The sequence below is a fragment of the Muscardinus avellanarius genome (genome assembly GCF_963383645.1).
Source record: "Muscardinus avellanarius genome assembly, chromosome: 14".
Taxonomy (NCBI): domain Eukaryota; kingdom Metazoa; phylum Chordata; class Mammalia; order Rodentia; family Gliridae; genus Muscardinus; species Muscardinus avellanarius.
This window is the reverse complement of record NC_137800.1, coordinates 39,198,010-39,215,801: the sequence shown is the minus strand read 5'-3', so window position 1 is coordinate 39,215,801 and position 17,792 is coordinate 39,198,010.

Here is a 17,792-nt window from a genome sequence, read left to right as displayed (position 1 = left end):
GAGAGAAAATATAGATTTATCATCCTGAACTACTAAGTCAAAAATCCATTATTAAAACTATCTTAGTCAAACATTTGCACATTATATATTGCTTTACAAATATTTGTTTTAACAAAAATTGATTTAAAAAAAGCCTTACAATACTTACTTAGAAGTTGATACTTTTAGTTTCGTTTCTTAAAAACAACTAAGTACATTTGGAAAGTTTGTTGAAAGAAAACATTGGCAAAATTGAATTAACTATAAAAATGGAAAAATCTCATTAAAGCAATATTATGAAGGCTAACAAAGTAAGAAATAAACAATGTTCAGTGGTTATATTACTAGTATAATTTATGATGTAGAATTGTTAACAATTTCCTATTCAACATGAATTTTTTTATTTGTCCTCAATTCTGGATAGAAACCATAAAATAAATCAGAAATATATGCTAAGTTTATGCCAGTAATATTTTGCTAACAACTGCTTTGGTGATCACTGCAGCTGACAAATTTAATTAGGTGCCAGAATTAGTGAACCATAGGCAAGTGAGCTGACTCGTAACCATCTAAGCCTGACCCTTTCTCCAAGATAGAGATACACCAAATTTGGGATGTTAATTGTTTTACATTTTTGTGTTTGGAGAGTATTATTAGGGTGCAAATTTTTTTCTATCTAAAATTTAAAAAAGTCTGCAATAACTTTAATTGTAAATGATGCCTGAAGCCTTTGCACATTTGATTATGAAGTTGAATGTAAAATCCAATGCTATTTGGAATTTTCCTTTATAGAACTCCTCAGGACTATGTGCCTCCCAGATACTTGCCAGCATGATTAAAGTAGGATTGTACAGAGAAGTTAGAGCTTAGAAATAATGGATAGACTTGAGCCACAACCTATCTGAGATAAGCACACAATTGTAGATAGCACCAGAGTCAGTAAGTCAGGCTGATTAATGGGTGTGAGCGGCTCAGAATAAGTGGCAGTTCAGAGACAATAAATCCTACAGTGAAGCTAACATCTAGCCAGCTCTTTTGAAGAAGACAGGGAGGCAAATATGTTGTATGATTACAACAACTGTGAAAAATAGAACTATCCCAGAGGAGTTTATGTAGACTACTTAAAAGTTTAGAAAATATCCAAGACTACTAATAGAAATCAGCAAAATACTTCACATCAGAATATTGACCACAGCCAAATTTTGTCTTAAAAAAAGGCAATTTAATTATTTAAATAAAACACATTTTCAAATTTTAATACATATAAAAATATAGATGTACTAAAGACAAATATAAGGTTCAAAGAAAACAATAAATAGAATCACTTTATCTGATTCCAAAGATTAAAACATTCTTTAGGAAAACTAACAAGAGCAATATTTTCTTAAAGATATTTTTGTTTAAAAATGTCAAGACCCAAAGATATATTATTTTTTAAATAAACAAACTATATACATTTTTTAATATCGGGGGGGGGGATTTTCCAGATAATTCCTTAATGGAATCTAAAGTTTAAGTCATACATATACACATACCTGTCCCTACTGCTTTTATGTTAACTGCTGGTTTTTCCAAATATTATGGCAATCATTATAATTCATCTGGGAGAGGTTTATCTTCAATCTATTATACCTTGAACAGGGATTTATAGATTCCAGTTGGCATCCTAAACATTGAAATTAGAAGGTAAAACTGTTCTAAATGGAATATGGTGGAATATGATCTTATTGATGAGCCAGAATTCAATATTCAATACTAGCTGAAACACTTCAAGATTTTATACAAGGACTGATGCCTTGAAGTAGTGGGAAAAAATCAAACAGGAAGCCCTGATCTCTCTCCCACCCTAAACATAATGGTATATCATGTGGTTATTGGAGCCAAGAATGTGGGATACCTCCTCAGATACTGAGAATCAACAGGAAGAACAAATGAGATAATTATTTTTAAAAATCTAAAGTGTTTATTTTTCCTTCTTCAGACCAAAACAGCTGAAAAATATCTACGCACTGAAATTTTTTTTTCTCAATGTCCTATAGTAGTTAGATCAGATTAAGTATAGAAAAGCAATTCTGACTTGCAGAGTATAAAATCCTAAAATATCCTGGCAAACTATAATATCTACACAGGTGATAAAAATTATCAGTCTTTATAGTGTTTCTTATCTAACAGGAATTTTAAGTATATTGTCTAGTTTAATCCTTTCAACAACCCTTGGAGTTGGGATCCTTGTCCTACACATAATGAAGTAAGAAGTCCTTTCTAAGACTATACAGCTGGTGAGAAGTGGAGTCCATGTTTAAGCCAAAGGATCTACAAAAACATAGCATCTCCTATGATGTTCTCCAGGCAGGGAAGCTTATAGTGGAGGAACCATGCTCTGTTTAGAAAAAAAAAAAAAAAAAAAAAAAACTTTTTTTCAAGTTAAAGCACTTGGATTTTACATTTTAAAATCAAGCCAGAGAAAGATAGTTTCTATACTTTCAGACCTTACCATTCTCTTCTATCTTTAAAATAATTAGGAGATTCAGAGGCAGTCAAAGAAAGAATACAAAAGGCTTTCAGTGGCCTCCCTGAAGTTCAGATCTAAGGGCTGCAGGGGGTGTCCTGACATGGCAGAGGTAGTTACCATTAGACCAAGGAGGTTAAAGTGGAGCGAGCTGATGATTGTAAAGAGCAGATTACAGGGCATTTGGTGAATAAGAAGTGGGGGATTTTGTGACCAAAGCAATTTACATTTGAATTACCCACCCTGGACAAAATGAGTCCAATGGAAGGAAGGAAACATTATGTGAGGTTAATAACCTTAACCTGTGATGTCCCCATAAAGAGAGATTGATCAGACAGAGAGGATGGCAGTAGGGAGGGTAGTGCTGCTGGCCAACACCTCAGGAGTTCTTGGTTTTAGAATTGGATTTCATTAATTGAAAGCAGTAAAGTGGGACAGTAAAACAAAGGCTTTAGGAAGAAAGAAGAAACTCATAATAGGTAAATCCTAGGGAGGCTAAAACACTAAGCTTAGGAAGTTGGGGGAATAGTGTTCATGAGTAAAGTATCTGAACACAATTTTATACCTTTCTTTTTTTCTTTGAAAATGCATGCATCTACAGTGTATTGTATGAGAAATCTTATATTGAAAATATCAATGCTGTCTCTGCATTGGTGGAACGGCAGGAGATCTTCTAAAGATATAGTCGAATGTTAACATTTACCTTCACTACTAAAATAAATGTTCAATATTGCCACCCTGAAGACTGATACTTTTAATATCTCCTTTTAACACACACCTATACACAGAAAGTTATAAGTAGTAAAAAAAAAAATCTCTTTAGTGTACGAGATTTTGGAAAGAGAATAGACGAAAAGGAAAATTTTACATAGTGTTTCCTTTCAACTACCCCTGGTCAAAATTTTGAAATGTATGGACCCATAGGAAAAAAAATGAAAAAAGTAATATTAGCAAATAAAAGGTTGAACATGTCTTTGGCATTTAACAGACTACTGGTAACTGATGTAGTGGGATAAAGAAGACTATAATATAAGTGTTAGAAGAGAAGAAATGTGATTCACCCAGAGAATCTTAGAAAGTGTTATTACTTGGAGTCACTGGTAGATTAGAAAATATAAAGTTAAATGTTGGGATGAGGTGGAATGAATGTCTGTGTAGAAAGAAGTCATACACTCAAGATGCTCTGCTTTACAAGGAAGAATACCAGGGTTCCATCTCTGGGGAAATGGAAAAGAACTCAGGCACTGTTAACATAAAAAGGACGTTATTTGGAGACTCCAGAGTTGCAATTCGGGAGACATGATTTCAGCTAGCTCTGAATCTACGCTCCAGAGAAGGCAAGAAAATTGGAAGCTTAAATGGGGTATTAAACTTTAAGAACAGAGGCTATGTAATTGATAAAAAATAAAAATATATAAACAGAATAGAGATTCTAATAAAATGAAAGTTTGATATCTCTTGGTATTTATCTTTAGCCTCTGCCCACAATGTAATTATCTGGTCCTTTAGGTTTTCCAGATGCCAGTGACCAAAAGGCAGAAGCATGGAAGTTTACATTCCAGGAACCAGATGGAATGGTGCATTTGTCCTGCTTCCATAGCAGCCTCCAGAGTTCATCTTGAGCATCTATTTCAGTGCTGATTTCATTGTAATTTTCCAGAACCATTGTGGTTTGGGTGAAGCATGAAACTAAATTTGAGGACATTAAGTGGTAACATGCCTTTTAAATGGTAGAACACTAGCCCCTTCCCACCTTCTGCCAGCAGGCTGCAGTCAGACACAACCTCCAAAAAGGAGATTCTCCTCAAGACACTTATCACAGGGGTTGTATGTTAGACAATGCCCGTCATAATCTGCTAAAGCGTCCACTTGCCTACAACCCCTCTAACATACTGAACTTCCAACGATGTTCTGCTTCATCCGATGTACTTATGAATGGAGATCCAAAGGTCAATAGAGCATTTGAGACAACTTTTTAGTAAAAGTAGAATAAAGTCAATCAAACAGATGAAAAGAATCCATTACAAAGAGAGATAGCAGAAACAGAAGTTATAGTCTTAAAACTTATTTCAAATATCCTTAAAGATATGACCTACAACAATAAGATAAAGAAATTGATCTTCTATAGTAATGAAAATATAGATAGTAAACTTATGAAAAAAATTAGGAAATGATTATACTAAAGTCAGAAAAGGCATCTCGGGAATGGTGGGACATCCCTATAATCCCAGAATTTAGGAGGCTGAGGCAGGAGAATCGCAAAGTTGAGACCAGCTTCAACAATTTAGCAAGGCCCTCAGCAACTTAATGAGACCTTGTTTCAAATAAATAAAGTATAAAAGGTGCTGGGAGTGTAGCTTGGAGGTAGAATACCCCTGGGCCCAATCTCCAGTACCATCTTCCTTAAAGAAAAAATTACACAAAAATCATCTATTTGTACTGGAGGGTCAGAGGAGTGGTGTAATTGGGCGGGGGAGGGCATCACCCAGGAGACTGCTGAGCTCTTGGTAATACAGATGCTCTGGGACTTATCACAGGGGTTGTGTCATGATAAACCCATCATGAGCTTAAAATTATCATTAGTAAAAATGCAAATTTAATATATTTAAACAACCAAACATCAAAAGTTACCTACTCTACCTTACATATAGTCAGAACAGTTTCATTAGCCCATGGTTGAGCAAATCATATACCATAAAGTATATTTTATAATAAAGTATTGACTATGTCATGTAATTTATTGAATAATATATAGTAAATGGTTGGGTGGATACACTTTCATACTATCATTAAGTTGAAAATCAATTTGACCCATAGTGATCTGAGCTCTGTCTAGGTTTAGCTTCTTCAACTGTGTAGTTGTGTCGTATTGGCTTTCTAACCACTTATAAACCGTATATTTAAAATTTGTGCATCTTTCTATACCTGTATGTCATACATATGCATGCATACATGCACAAAATTATAAAGGAGGGGAAAGGAGAAACAGAAAGAGCTCCTGGAAAATATAATTCTAACTATATCCTCTACCCATTCCCCAAATGGAAAGATTGAAAGAGGAAGCTGGAGTGTGGGCCTGAAGAGAAACTAAGGGATATATTTGCACTTTGAAAATAATATAAAGATAGCATTTCCCCAAAATAACCCACAGAATTTCAAACATTTTTATTGAAAACAGTAATGAGGTGAAACAAGAAACCACAAAACAGAGAACTGTGAGCCCAGTGCAAAGTGAGCAGCACTGCTTATGGGAAGAAGCAGAGGGCTGACCCTGAGGCCACAGACCTCAGCAAGTCCAGCAAGCAATAATTTTCCAGTGTGGGAGGAAGGGAGACATGCTGAAGAAGAAAGTGGAAAATCGTGGCTTGCAATGTTGGAATGGTAGGCGGAGGAGAAGACTTACCAATTTTCCCTGGTATTGAATTCGAGTCTACAAACAGTAAGGTTAGACATGAAATCATACAAACAGTTTTGCTAGAAGCTGATTATCCCTGAAGCAGCTGCGGACCAAGGGAACTGTCCTGCATTGTGACCAATCACACCACAGTCAGGATCCAGGGGCTGGGTCAAAGAAATGGCTGCCTGAACTTGAACATAGTTCTGCATGTCTTTCTTCCTCAATCACAGCTCTGGCCCCTCTTCCTACAGCAAAGAACTGGTCCAGGAAAAATGAAACACCTTCAAAACTAAGTAATCAAAATTCATTATCAGTGACTTATTAGCAATCACATGAAAGGAGCAAAGCATAACAGCAGAAAACAAATGGCTAGTAAAGAGAGTTCAGGAGGAAAAAAAAAAAGTGTAGCCACAGGGTAGCTGAAAATTGAGACCAATATTTGATCAAAAATTAAGAACCAAGCCGGCAGTATTCGGGAGGCTGAGACTGGAGGATCACTGTTCGCAGAGACCCTCAGCTACTTAGTGAGGCTCTTTGAAACTCAGTGAGACCCTGTTTCAAATAAAGAATAAAAAATAGGGCAGGGAGTGTAGCTTGGAGGTAGAATGCACCTGGATTCCATCCCCAGACCCGAAAAATAAATAATTAATTAAGAACCAAAGAGAATCCAACATAATGAAACAAGCAACACACTGAACCAAAAGAGGCAAAAGGTGAGAATATGTAAGCACAAGGAAAAGGTGGTGAAAAAGAAGGCCATAAAATCTGAGCATTTAGGAGGCTCAGATCCAGGATCACAGTTCACAAACAGCTTCAGCTACTTAGTGAGGCCCTCCACAGCTCAATGAGACCCTGTCTCAAACTAAAAAAGTAAAAAATAAAAAATAGGACTGGGGATGTTGGAGGTAGAATGCCCCAATACTGTCAAAAAAAAAAAAAAAAAAAAGAATTGAAAAGATGCGTGTGGTGGCCCATGCCTGTAATCCTGGGAAGCTGAGACAAAAGGATCACAGGTTTGAGGCCAGTCTCAGCAACCTAAGGAGACCCAGATTAAAAATAAGAAGGCTTGTGGTGTAGCTAGCTCCGAGGTAGAATGCCCCAGGATTCAATCCTCAATACCACCATATATATGTTTATATGTTAACATATATGTATGTATATTAAGGGGTATTAAAACATTTGTGTATATATATACACAATATGTATATATGTGTGTGTATATATGTGTATATATGATATATATATATATGAGTATTGAAAAAATAATGAGAAGTAGAAAAGTAGAATAAAGGAAAGAATTAGAAAATTATAAGTATGAAAAAAATGGGCAGAGATTCATCCTACATAAATCTCATCTTAAAGAATAAAAAGAAATAAGAAAACAGAATACATTTTTAAAGATAAAGTAAATAAAGATGGTCATTTAATAGAAGATTTGCACTAAAGATACTAAAAGTGAACACCATATCCCAGGAAAAACTGAGAATAGTCAGTGCTGGACTAACCTAGTAAAATTGCTAATTCCTGAAGTTAAGGAAAGAGTCCTTCTGGTTGGCACAGCTGGGTCATAGAGGAGTGTGGGAGTGGGAAGAGGGCTGGGAATTGAATGGCTTCATTCAGTTTTCATAATCAAAAGTTATTAAGTCCTTGGAGGACATTATGCTAAGTGAGATTAGCCTTTCACAGAACGTGAAGCTTCATATGTTTTCCCTTACACACAGAAGCTAAAGAGTAATCAGGATACAAGAGGGATTTTAGATAATGGAGAAACCCCAGTGGAGGGAAGGATGTTGTCTAGGGGAGTTTGTGGGGAATAACTAATAAATGAAACACTTCCATCCATGTGATGTACATAAGTGAAATTCCCAATGCCAATCTCAATATCCTGAATGGGGAAGGGAAGAGAGTAGGGAGGGAGCCAAGGGAAAGCCCACCAAGTGCTGTGTGATGTATGTCACTATCACTCAGAACCACATTATGATGTGAGATTACCATGCGCCAATAAAAGTGTATATATATTAATATTATTATGTCCTGCTGAGAAGAACCCTGAGGTCTGTCTTGTCACACTATGGTTTTCTTGTGGTAATTTTGAGATGGCTTCCTACTTTGACTCTGGACTCAGCCATGGGACTTTCTCTAATAGGACACTAGCCAATGTGACCAAAGTAGAAGCTGGGGCCTTGTGTGTTCAGTGCACTCACCCTCTTTTGATGCCATCGGAACACTGAAAAGCCACATGAACGAGGCCACCTGTCTCCTGGACGATGACACTCGTGGCCCAGTCACCGTTACTCATGAACTGATGGGAGCTAAGCCATCCGCCAAACAGATCCCCTGCCATCCTGCCAGCGTAGCGCAGACACAGGAGCAAGCTCATCGTGTGAGTGAGACCACACGGACCCATGCCTGACCATAGAACTACTCAGCAGCACCCTGAGTTAATAAATGGTGGATGTTAGCCAGGTGTGGTGGTGCACACCCATAATCCTAGTGCTTTGGAGACAGGAAGATCACAGGTTGGAGACTAGCCTCAGCAACTTAGATCTTGTTTCAAAATAAAACATAAAATAAGGCTGGAGATATAGCTCAGAGGTAGAATGCTTCTGTGTTCAATTCCTAGTATCAAACACACACACATACACACACACAAACACACACACACTATTTTATACCATCACACCACATACATACAAAAAAAAGAGAAGAAAGAAAGGAAGGGAAAGTAGCTGTGGGAAATCAGATCAGTGGCAAATAAGTCCTGAAGTGGCCCCAAATGACTAACTCTTATTTGTGGTGGCCATTCATGCTCCAGATAGATGAGAAGAAAAACTTGCTGCTGGGAATCCCAATGAGATATAGCTAATCTGCCAGTTGATCTCTTAGTCCCTAGTCTTCTGCAAAGCTAACAAAATGTGTCAGATTAAAGCCTATCTGCTTCATGTGAGTCTGATGGATACATTGAATCTGTAATCACAGGACTGTGGTCTAACAGTGTTCAAAACTAGGGGAGATAGCAACCCATGAAATTCTTGCAGGAAGAAACACTCTATTGCACAGTATGTACACTCACAAACATATCAAAATCAATCACCAAACCAAACATGAGATGGAGGGAGGGGGAGGGAATTAAATGTGAATTGGGGAAGGCCTAAGTGAGTAATGTGGATCCTGTACCTCATTAAGATATATGATTACAATTCACCCGGAAAAAAGACAAGAAGATTGCAGGTTCGAGGGCAGCCTCAGAAAATAATTAGACTTTCATTAACCTAGCAAGAGCCTGTTTCAAAATAAAAATAAAATAGGGCTAGCAGTGTAGCTTGGAGGTAGAATGCCCCCAGGTTCAATCCCCAACAGCACCTGAATGGAAGTGCTACATATTAAAATTGTAGCTCTAAACTGACTCATGAGAAAGTTAAGTGATTCCTGTGACATTGCTGATTTTTTATTTGTTTTGTTTTTTAAGAACTGGGAAAGAAAAAGTAGCTTGGTGGTAAGGAAAAGAAACAGAGAAAAGAAAAATAAGTGTGTGATTCACAATGGAGATATGCCAGTTATGAATTTTAGAGTGTGAATAACATTGTATCAACAAATCTTAAATGACTAATCTGCAGTTTACAAGGTAAAACATAGAAACATATTAGCATACAAAGAAATTAAATCACCATTATCAGACTGAATGCTGAAGAAAGCAAAAAAAGACATACTTAATAACTTGTAACATACTTAAATAACATATTTAATTAGTGTTTTCTAGTTGACAAATATCATACTTAGCACCTTAAACATATAAAATGCCCTCTTTTATTTCAAGAATCCACAGATCATAAAAAATAAGACCATATTTCAGACCACAAAAACATGAATGTTTTCCAAAAAGTGAAAAAAGTACCAACAACATTCCTTTATTAAGATGCAGTGAGGTTAAATAAATAAAACTCCTAAAGCACTACAAAACACATATTTTTAAAGTTTCTAATATCACTAAGAGCCAAAGAGAAAAACACTGCCAAATATTTCTAATATAAACAAATGTTCATAAAAAGCACCTACATGCTATAGATAAAACTGCACTGAGAAGAACTTGTGTAGCTTTAAAAAATATTAACAAAAACAAGATAAAAACCTTAAAATGTCAGCAAAATATAGAAGAAAATAAATGAAAGAGAACTTAAAGCAGAACTCTGACTAAAATAAAATGGAAATTTGTTCTTTTTTCAATTCAAAGGCTATTTTTCCTCCCCACATTTATACAACATTACAGAATATTATCATAGTTAGTATACTTTATTATTTTATTAAATAAAATATTGTTATTTTATCAAATATTATTACTTGTAAATTTCTTTCTTTATACTTTTACTGGTGTATTATAGTCTCACATCATAGCGTAGTCCCTAGTGATAGTGGCATACATGCACAGAGCTCTAGGTCAGCTGTCCCGGCCCCCTCTCCTCTCCCTCTTCCTCATACAAGATATTGAGATTGGCATAGGTATTCTCACATATATACATAATGTCAATGGAAGTGATTCCTTCATTAATTCTCCTTCCCCCCACCTTCCCCTTGACCACTTCCCTCACTTCACTGGAGTTTCTTCTCCATCATCTCAAGTCCCTGCGATCCCAATTACTCTTTAGCTTCTGCTTAGGAGAGAAAACATATTTTTTCCCATCCTCACCTGCAGGCTGTTTTTTAGGAATATAATCATCATACCAATTTGCTACCTTATTGAAGAAATTTTAAAACTATTTAAGAAAATAAAAAACAATAGAAAAATATAAAAGTTCACAGGGCAAGAAGTGAACAAGACAACAGTCACAGAGAGAGACATTTGTAACATGCCACTTACACATTTTTATGCAGGCAAGCAAGAGAGGTTTTGCATCATCTTCAGGGCACGGGGCATGGATGAACCTGAAAGAGGAGGCGGGAATTTGTCTGTTAGTTTCCCATCAATATTTTCCTATCTCATGTCTCAGAACTCCTCTTTTTTTTTTTTTAAATGAAGGCCCTCACTTTATGTAGAATCCCTTTGAGGACTGTAAATTTAGCCCTCAGTGTGCTGAGTGTCCCCCTCAGGATTTATGTCCATGTTCTAGTCCCTAAAACCCATGAATGCAACCTATTAAAAACAGTGTTTTCAGATGTAATTATGAATCTCAAGATGAGATCGACTTGAGTCCTCCAGATGGCTTCTATGTACCATAACAAGTATATCAACTAGAGACTCATGGAAGAGGAGAGCCATGTGAAGATAGAGGCAGAGATCTGAGTGATGCCACCACAAGCCAAGAAATGCCACTGCTACCAGAAGCTGAAGAAAGCAGGGAATGACATCTCTTCTAGAAACCCAGAGGAAGCATGGCTTGGCCTAGTGCTGGAGACTTAGTTTTGAATTCTGGTTTCCAGTATTGTGAAATAATAAATTTATTCTAATGCACTTGGTTTGTGGTGATTTGATATAGCAATCCCAGACAACTAATATGCAGCCTCTTTTGTCATGTGACCATTCTTAATATCAAATCTGGACCTGACTTTAATTCTGCCCTCTCGGTGCAGAAGAATCTCTTTATTCAGGGCAGGGCTTTACTGACTGTTGAAGTGAAATAAAAGACTCCACATTGCTTATCATTACACTTTACCCTAGATGTTCAACTGCCAAATTAATGCATTAATCTGTATAAACTCTGCCGCCTGTCTCTCTTCCTACGCACCACAGCTAAGAATCTTAGAAATCATGATGCCATGGGGCACCATAGGTTATCACCATTGAAATTACAGCTAGTAATAGTGTCTTCATTGTCGTCTAGCTAACTAATGTTCTAATCTCTGGAATCCCAATCTGAGGATCTCTAGGATTTTCTAGGAAGTAGACCCCAGACAAGACTTAGAGTATAAGTTTCTTTTATTTATTTATTTATTTATTTATTTATTTTTTGGTGGCACTGGGGGTGGAACCCAGAGGCTTTCTACCTCCGGGCTATACTCCTAGACCTTTTTTATATTTTATTTGGAAACAGGGTCTCACTAAGTTGCTGAGAGCCTCACTAAGTAGCTGAGGCTGGCTTCGAACCCGTGCAATCCTCCTGTCTCAGCCTCCCAAGCGCGAGGATTACAAGCGTAGGCCACCACGCCCGGCTTAGAGTATAAGTTTCTTGTTTAAGATGTGATTCCAAGACGCATTGAGAAAATGTGAAAATGAAACCAAAGAAGCAAATTCATTGTATGATAATAACTACCACGTTGATGCTTGGAGAAACTGGCTTCAGTCTTCCTGGGACCTCTGTTTGGAATCTATCTGAACTCTGTTCCACCAATGGAATGTGGAACTTGGTCAAATATTAATCCACCAACTTCTATTCCACATAGGTTGAGAGGTGCTCCTAGGCTGGCATCTCACTGGTGTTTTCCGCCTGCCATTTTGAGCTACTGACTACATCCCTGTGTGGGGAAGCCCTCAGATACCACAGTGCCACAGTAAGAAGATAGTGGTTTCCTTGGAACACCGAGGGTTGAGGGAACTGACAGTGGCTGACACATCCTGTGCTCTCTAGAGTCCAAAAGAGAGAAGCTAAAGTTACAAAATTAACCCAAGTTCTGGACATAGTCAGTTCCCTGTGTGGAGCTCCACCTGGGTGGAACAAGGGAGTATTGAACTTCTGTTGTCTGTCTAGATCAGGTCCTCTCATGATGGCAAAACAAAACCAATGGTGACTTCCCTCTCAGCCCACCTGCAATTCTGTAGTTACCTGGCAAGGAAAAGCTTGCAAAGATAAAATGCACACATGAAAGCCTCTTGTCCAAGTCCCAGGGCTGAACGTGTGGCATTCCTTCTACAGTGGGATGAGCACTGATCCCCAGAGGATTCCAGGAGTTGCAGCTTTATTTAGAGAACAGTTCATTAGATACATAATTAAGGATTTTGAGATGAGATAATCTAGAGTTACCTGGATGGGTCCTAAACCCAAGAATAAGTTTCTTTAGAAGATACTCAGGAGAAGCATACAGAAAGGGCCAGGTGAAGACAGAGAAGAGATTAGAGTCATTCAGTCACTGCTTTACAATTTTATTGTAGACTTTTTCATTCAGGTCTGGTGAGGCTAGCAGACTAGAAGACTGCCATTAAAAAGATAGTTTCTTAGGGTAGTTCCAAATGGAGAAGGCATGCCGGCATGTCACACAGAGCCACAGGAAAAATATAACCAAAGCTGGTTGCAGACAGAGAGAGGGACTGCAGGGGAGGGACTTCATTATGGCTTTGTCAGAAGGGAATGAGAGAGGTAGGATCAGCAGGCTAAGCAGGGTTAGGATCAGCTAATTTGAATAATTTCAGTGGTCTCTGGGCCACAGAAACTGTCCCTAGTATCCTTGGTACCTGATCCTGGGAAATTAAAGGAGATAGAAGATTGAGCCTTGATTTGAATCTCTAATTCTATTACAAAAATCAACCAAAAGTAGATCAAAGATCTTAATGTAATATCTGAAACTATTAAATGAAAACATAGGAGAAACACTTAAAGAAATTGGTACAAGCAATGATTTTCTAAATAGGACTCCAAAACCATAGTGATCAAAAGCAAGAACAGAGAAACAGGATACATCAAACAAAACATCTCTTTGCAGCAGAGGAAACAAGCCACACAGTGAAGATACATCTTAACAGAATGGAAGAAAACACTTGCCAGTTGTTTATATGACCATTAATATGCAGAATAAAGGACTCAGAAGACTTAATTACAAAAAATATGAAAATTTCAATTAAAAGGAGAAAATTATCTAAATACACACTTCTCAACAGAGGAAATGCAAATAGCCAATAAGTATGTGAAAATAGTGCTCAATATCATTAGTCAACATGGAAATGCAAATCAAAATTATGACGAGGTGCCACTTCATCCCAGCGAAAATGGCTATTCTCTAAAATGCAAAAAGTATCAAATACTGGTGAAAATGTATAGAAAACAGGACCGCTTGTGCACTGTTGGTAGAAATATAAACTAGTACAGCCATGTGGAAAACAGTACGGAGGTTCCTTAATATTCTTTAAAAACTAAAAATATGCCAGGCATGGTGGCACACCCTTTTAATCCCTGTGATTGGGAGGCAGAGACAGGAGGATTGCGATGATTTGAAGCTAGCCTTTCTGGCTTAAGAGACCCTGTTTCCAAATTTTAAAAAGTATAAAAGTAGGTCTGAGAGTGTAGCCCGGAGGTATAAGGGTTTCCAGGAACCCCAGTACCAACAACAACAACAACAACAACAAACTAAAAATATAACTACCATATGATCCAGCTATCCCATTCCTGAGTATATCTCCAAAGAAAATGAAACCAGGATACAAAAGAGATATCTGAAAATTCATGTTTATTGCCATACTATCCTCTAAAGGTAAAATGTAGAATCAGTCTAAATCCCTATCAACTGATGAATAGGAAAAGAAAATATGGTAGACTATACACAGTGAAGTATTACTCAGCCATAAAGAAGAATGGAATTCTGCCTTTTGCAGTCAAATTAATGGAAATGAAGGATGTCATATCCAAAAACTAAGCAAGACACAGAAAGACAACCTATCATAAGTTTTCTCTCATATGTGGAAGGCAAGAGAGAAAGAATAAAAGAAAGAACTAGAGGTAGAAGTAGGTATTAGGCACTGGGAAGGGACTGAGTAGAAAAAGGGCAGATGAATAAGATTCATGTACAATGTGTGCATGTATGGAAATATCTCAGTGATTCCCAGAAATTTTTACAATTACTATCCACTAGTAAGAAAAATTATTGGAGCCAGGCATGTTGGTCTATGCCTAGTAATCTCAGAACTTGGGGGGCTGAGAAAGGAGGATCACAGTATCAAGATCAGTCTTAAAAACCTAGATTGACCCCAGTGACTTAGCAAGACCCTTTTTCAAAATAAAAAATAGCTCAAAGGTACAATGCCCCTGGTTTCAATCCCCAGTACCACACACACAAAAACAGTCATTGGTAAACATCAACTACTGGACTAGCACTAAAATTTCTAAACTTATTTATTTTTATCCTAGGAAAGTGGTGATAGTTTTCTGATCATGGAGCATAGAAATAGTGTGTGCTCATTTTCTACTTGCTAAAAAACCTATAAAATTCTGGTAATAAATTGAAACTATTTTCAGTATATTATGGAGAAAATACTAGATATATTTAAGATATTATTGCTATTGCTGTATAGGCTCGTGAAATTGGCAGTCAACTCTCAAGGTCTGTAATTGATAAGCGACTCCTCAACTAATCAGAGATTCACGTTCACAGTCACACTCCCATCCTGTTCTCGGCTTATAGCTCTCTGTTAAATGCCAATCTTTTTCTGTAGAGGGAAAGAGTGTGATTAAAGAGCTCTTGTCTCCACATGAGAAACTGGCTCTGACCACTGCCACAGCACATCGAAGTATTTTATAAATAATTTATGAACGCAGAGGTCTGTTTGGGGGAGATATTTACCTTTTCTCCATCTGTGTGCCACACCTCATTCATCAAAACCAAGACCGGCACATGCAGTTCTGCCTCGAGATGGGTCAAGCTATATATTAAACACAAAAATAAATAAGTGGACCAGTGTAGTTCTGCTGCTGCCCAAAGAGCACTTGTGGTAATTTTGGGAACAATCTATTTTGACCAGGAACCTTGACTAATTGTAGCATAGAAAAGAAGGCTTGGTATTTCTTTTTAGAAATGATAAATGCTACCACAAAAGGCAAACTAAAGGTGGTTTTGGATGTTGAAAAAATTGCCCAAGAACTTTAACTACAACAATGTAACCCAAAGACTATTTGTTTTTATGATTGTAATAACTTTTCAGAATGCTCTGAGTACCGTATGGGCTGTAAAAAACTTGTCAGTATAATATCTTCTATAATAAATTGTCTCAAGGGAAATTCAGTTGCACATACATTGGATTTGCTTTCTAAATTAAACATAATTTTAAAGTTTTCTATAGCGAGATATACGGAGCAAATCCAAGACTTTTAACAAAGACAGAGAGCAAATAGGAGCTGTCTCTTCATACGTTATTCACAAATATTCCAAATTTCCAATTTATATTTTTATTATTTATTTATTTTAATAAATAATAAATTTATTATAATATAATAAATAAATAATATTTATTAAAATATTGTTTATATTTTATTATTTATTTATTTTATTATTTATTATTTTGCTACTTATATAAGAGATTAAATACTAGCACAATTTGCTTTATTTTACAGTTTTAAGTGGATGCTCTTAAGCTTTATTTTTTTGTGTGGTAGTGAGGCTTGAACTCAAGGGTTTTCTACCTCTGAGCTATATCCACAGACCTATTTTATATTTATGTTTCCTTTAAAACATAAGCCCTATTTTATATTTATTTTATCTTTCTTTTAAAACAGCACCGCCTTCAATTGTTGAAAGTCTCTCTAAGTTCCTGAGGCTGGCGATGGCTTGGCCAGTGAGGCCGGGATCGGAGCCTACTGTGAGACAAGGCTGGTATTTGGGCCTCTGAGGCCAGGATCAGAGCCTGCCGAGGGATTAGGCCAGCGAAGCTGAAATCGGAGACTGCTGTGAGGCAAGGAGTGAGGCTGGTGCCGGGGCCAGTGAGGCCAGGATTAGAGTCTACCGGGTGGCCAGGCCAGTGCCAGCACCTTCAAGAGTGGGATCTGAGCTTTCAGTGCAGCATACACAGAGAAATATCACAGAAAATTAAAAAACAGATGCTTTCCCTAATATGCAAAAAACCAGAAAGAAATAGGAGGAGATCTAGTTGAAGAAAGGGCCCTATAGAGGAGCAATTAAGGTGACCAATCAGAGGGGATATGATGGAGGAAGATGGAATCTCTTTAAAACTCATGATGCACATAAACAAATATATAAAAGTTAATCACCAAATCAAGCATGGGATCGAGGGAGGGGGAAGGAATGAGTTGGGGATTGGAATAAAGGCTAATTGGATGACGTGTGCTTGTATATCCTCACAAGTCTTGTATTCCATTGTGATATATGACTACAATGCACCAATAAAAATATATATATAATAAAAATATAAATAAAATAGTAAATTTCTTAACATGTAATATATAAAGAATGCTTTGTATTTAGAGAATAGTTATATGGAAATTTTCAAAAGTACATTGAAAAATGTGAGGCATTTATTTTTTCAAAGTCAAGATTAATGTACATAATTGCAAGAAAATCATAATTGTGTTTTTATTTATGGATTAGCTTATTATGTGAGCAAATATTTATCAAAAGACACAATTCAAACCTTGAAGATGTTCACAGGTTTTAAGAAATAGATTAGTCAACTGGGCATAGTGGTGCACGCTTGTAATCTCAGTATTTGGAAGGCTGAGACAGGAGAATCGCAGTTTGCAGACAGATTCAGCTACTTAGTGAGGCCTTTTGCAACTCAGTTTCAAAATAAAAAATAAAAAAAATAGGACTGGAGTGTGTCTTAGAAGTAGGATGTCCATCTCCAGTACCACACACACAAAAAAAGAAATAGATTAAAAATTATAAGATGGCATAACAAAAGTCTAGACAAAGTTTTTCAAGAGTACCCAGTACAGAATGACCAATTCCTACTGAAATTTAGAAAAGTGTTTATTGATAAGATATCATTTGAGACAAATTATGACTTATCATGTTTCATACCCAGACAAATTAAGGAAAGATGGAGAAATAGGATAGAGATAAAAAAAAAAAGTATGGTGTAATTCAGGCATGGTGGTGCACACTTGTAATCCCCGCGCTTGGGAAGCAGAGACAGGAGGATCACACAGGTTCGAAGCCAGCCATGCTGGCTTAAGAGACCCTGTTTTCAAATTTTTTTAAGTATAAAAATAGGTCTGGTTGTGTAGCCCAGAGGTAGAAGAATTTTCAGGAACCCCA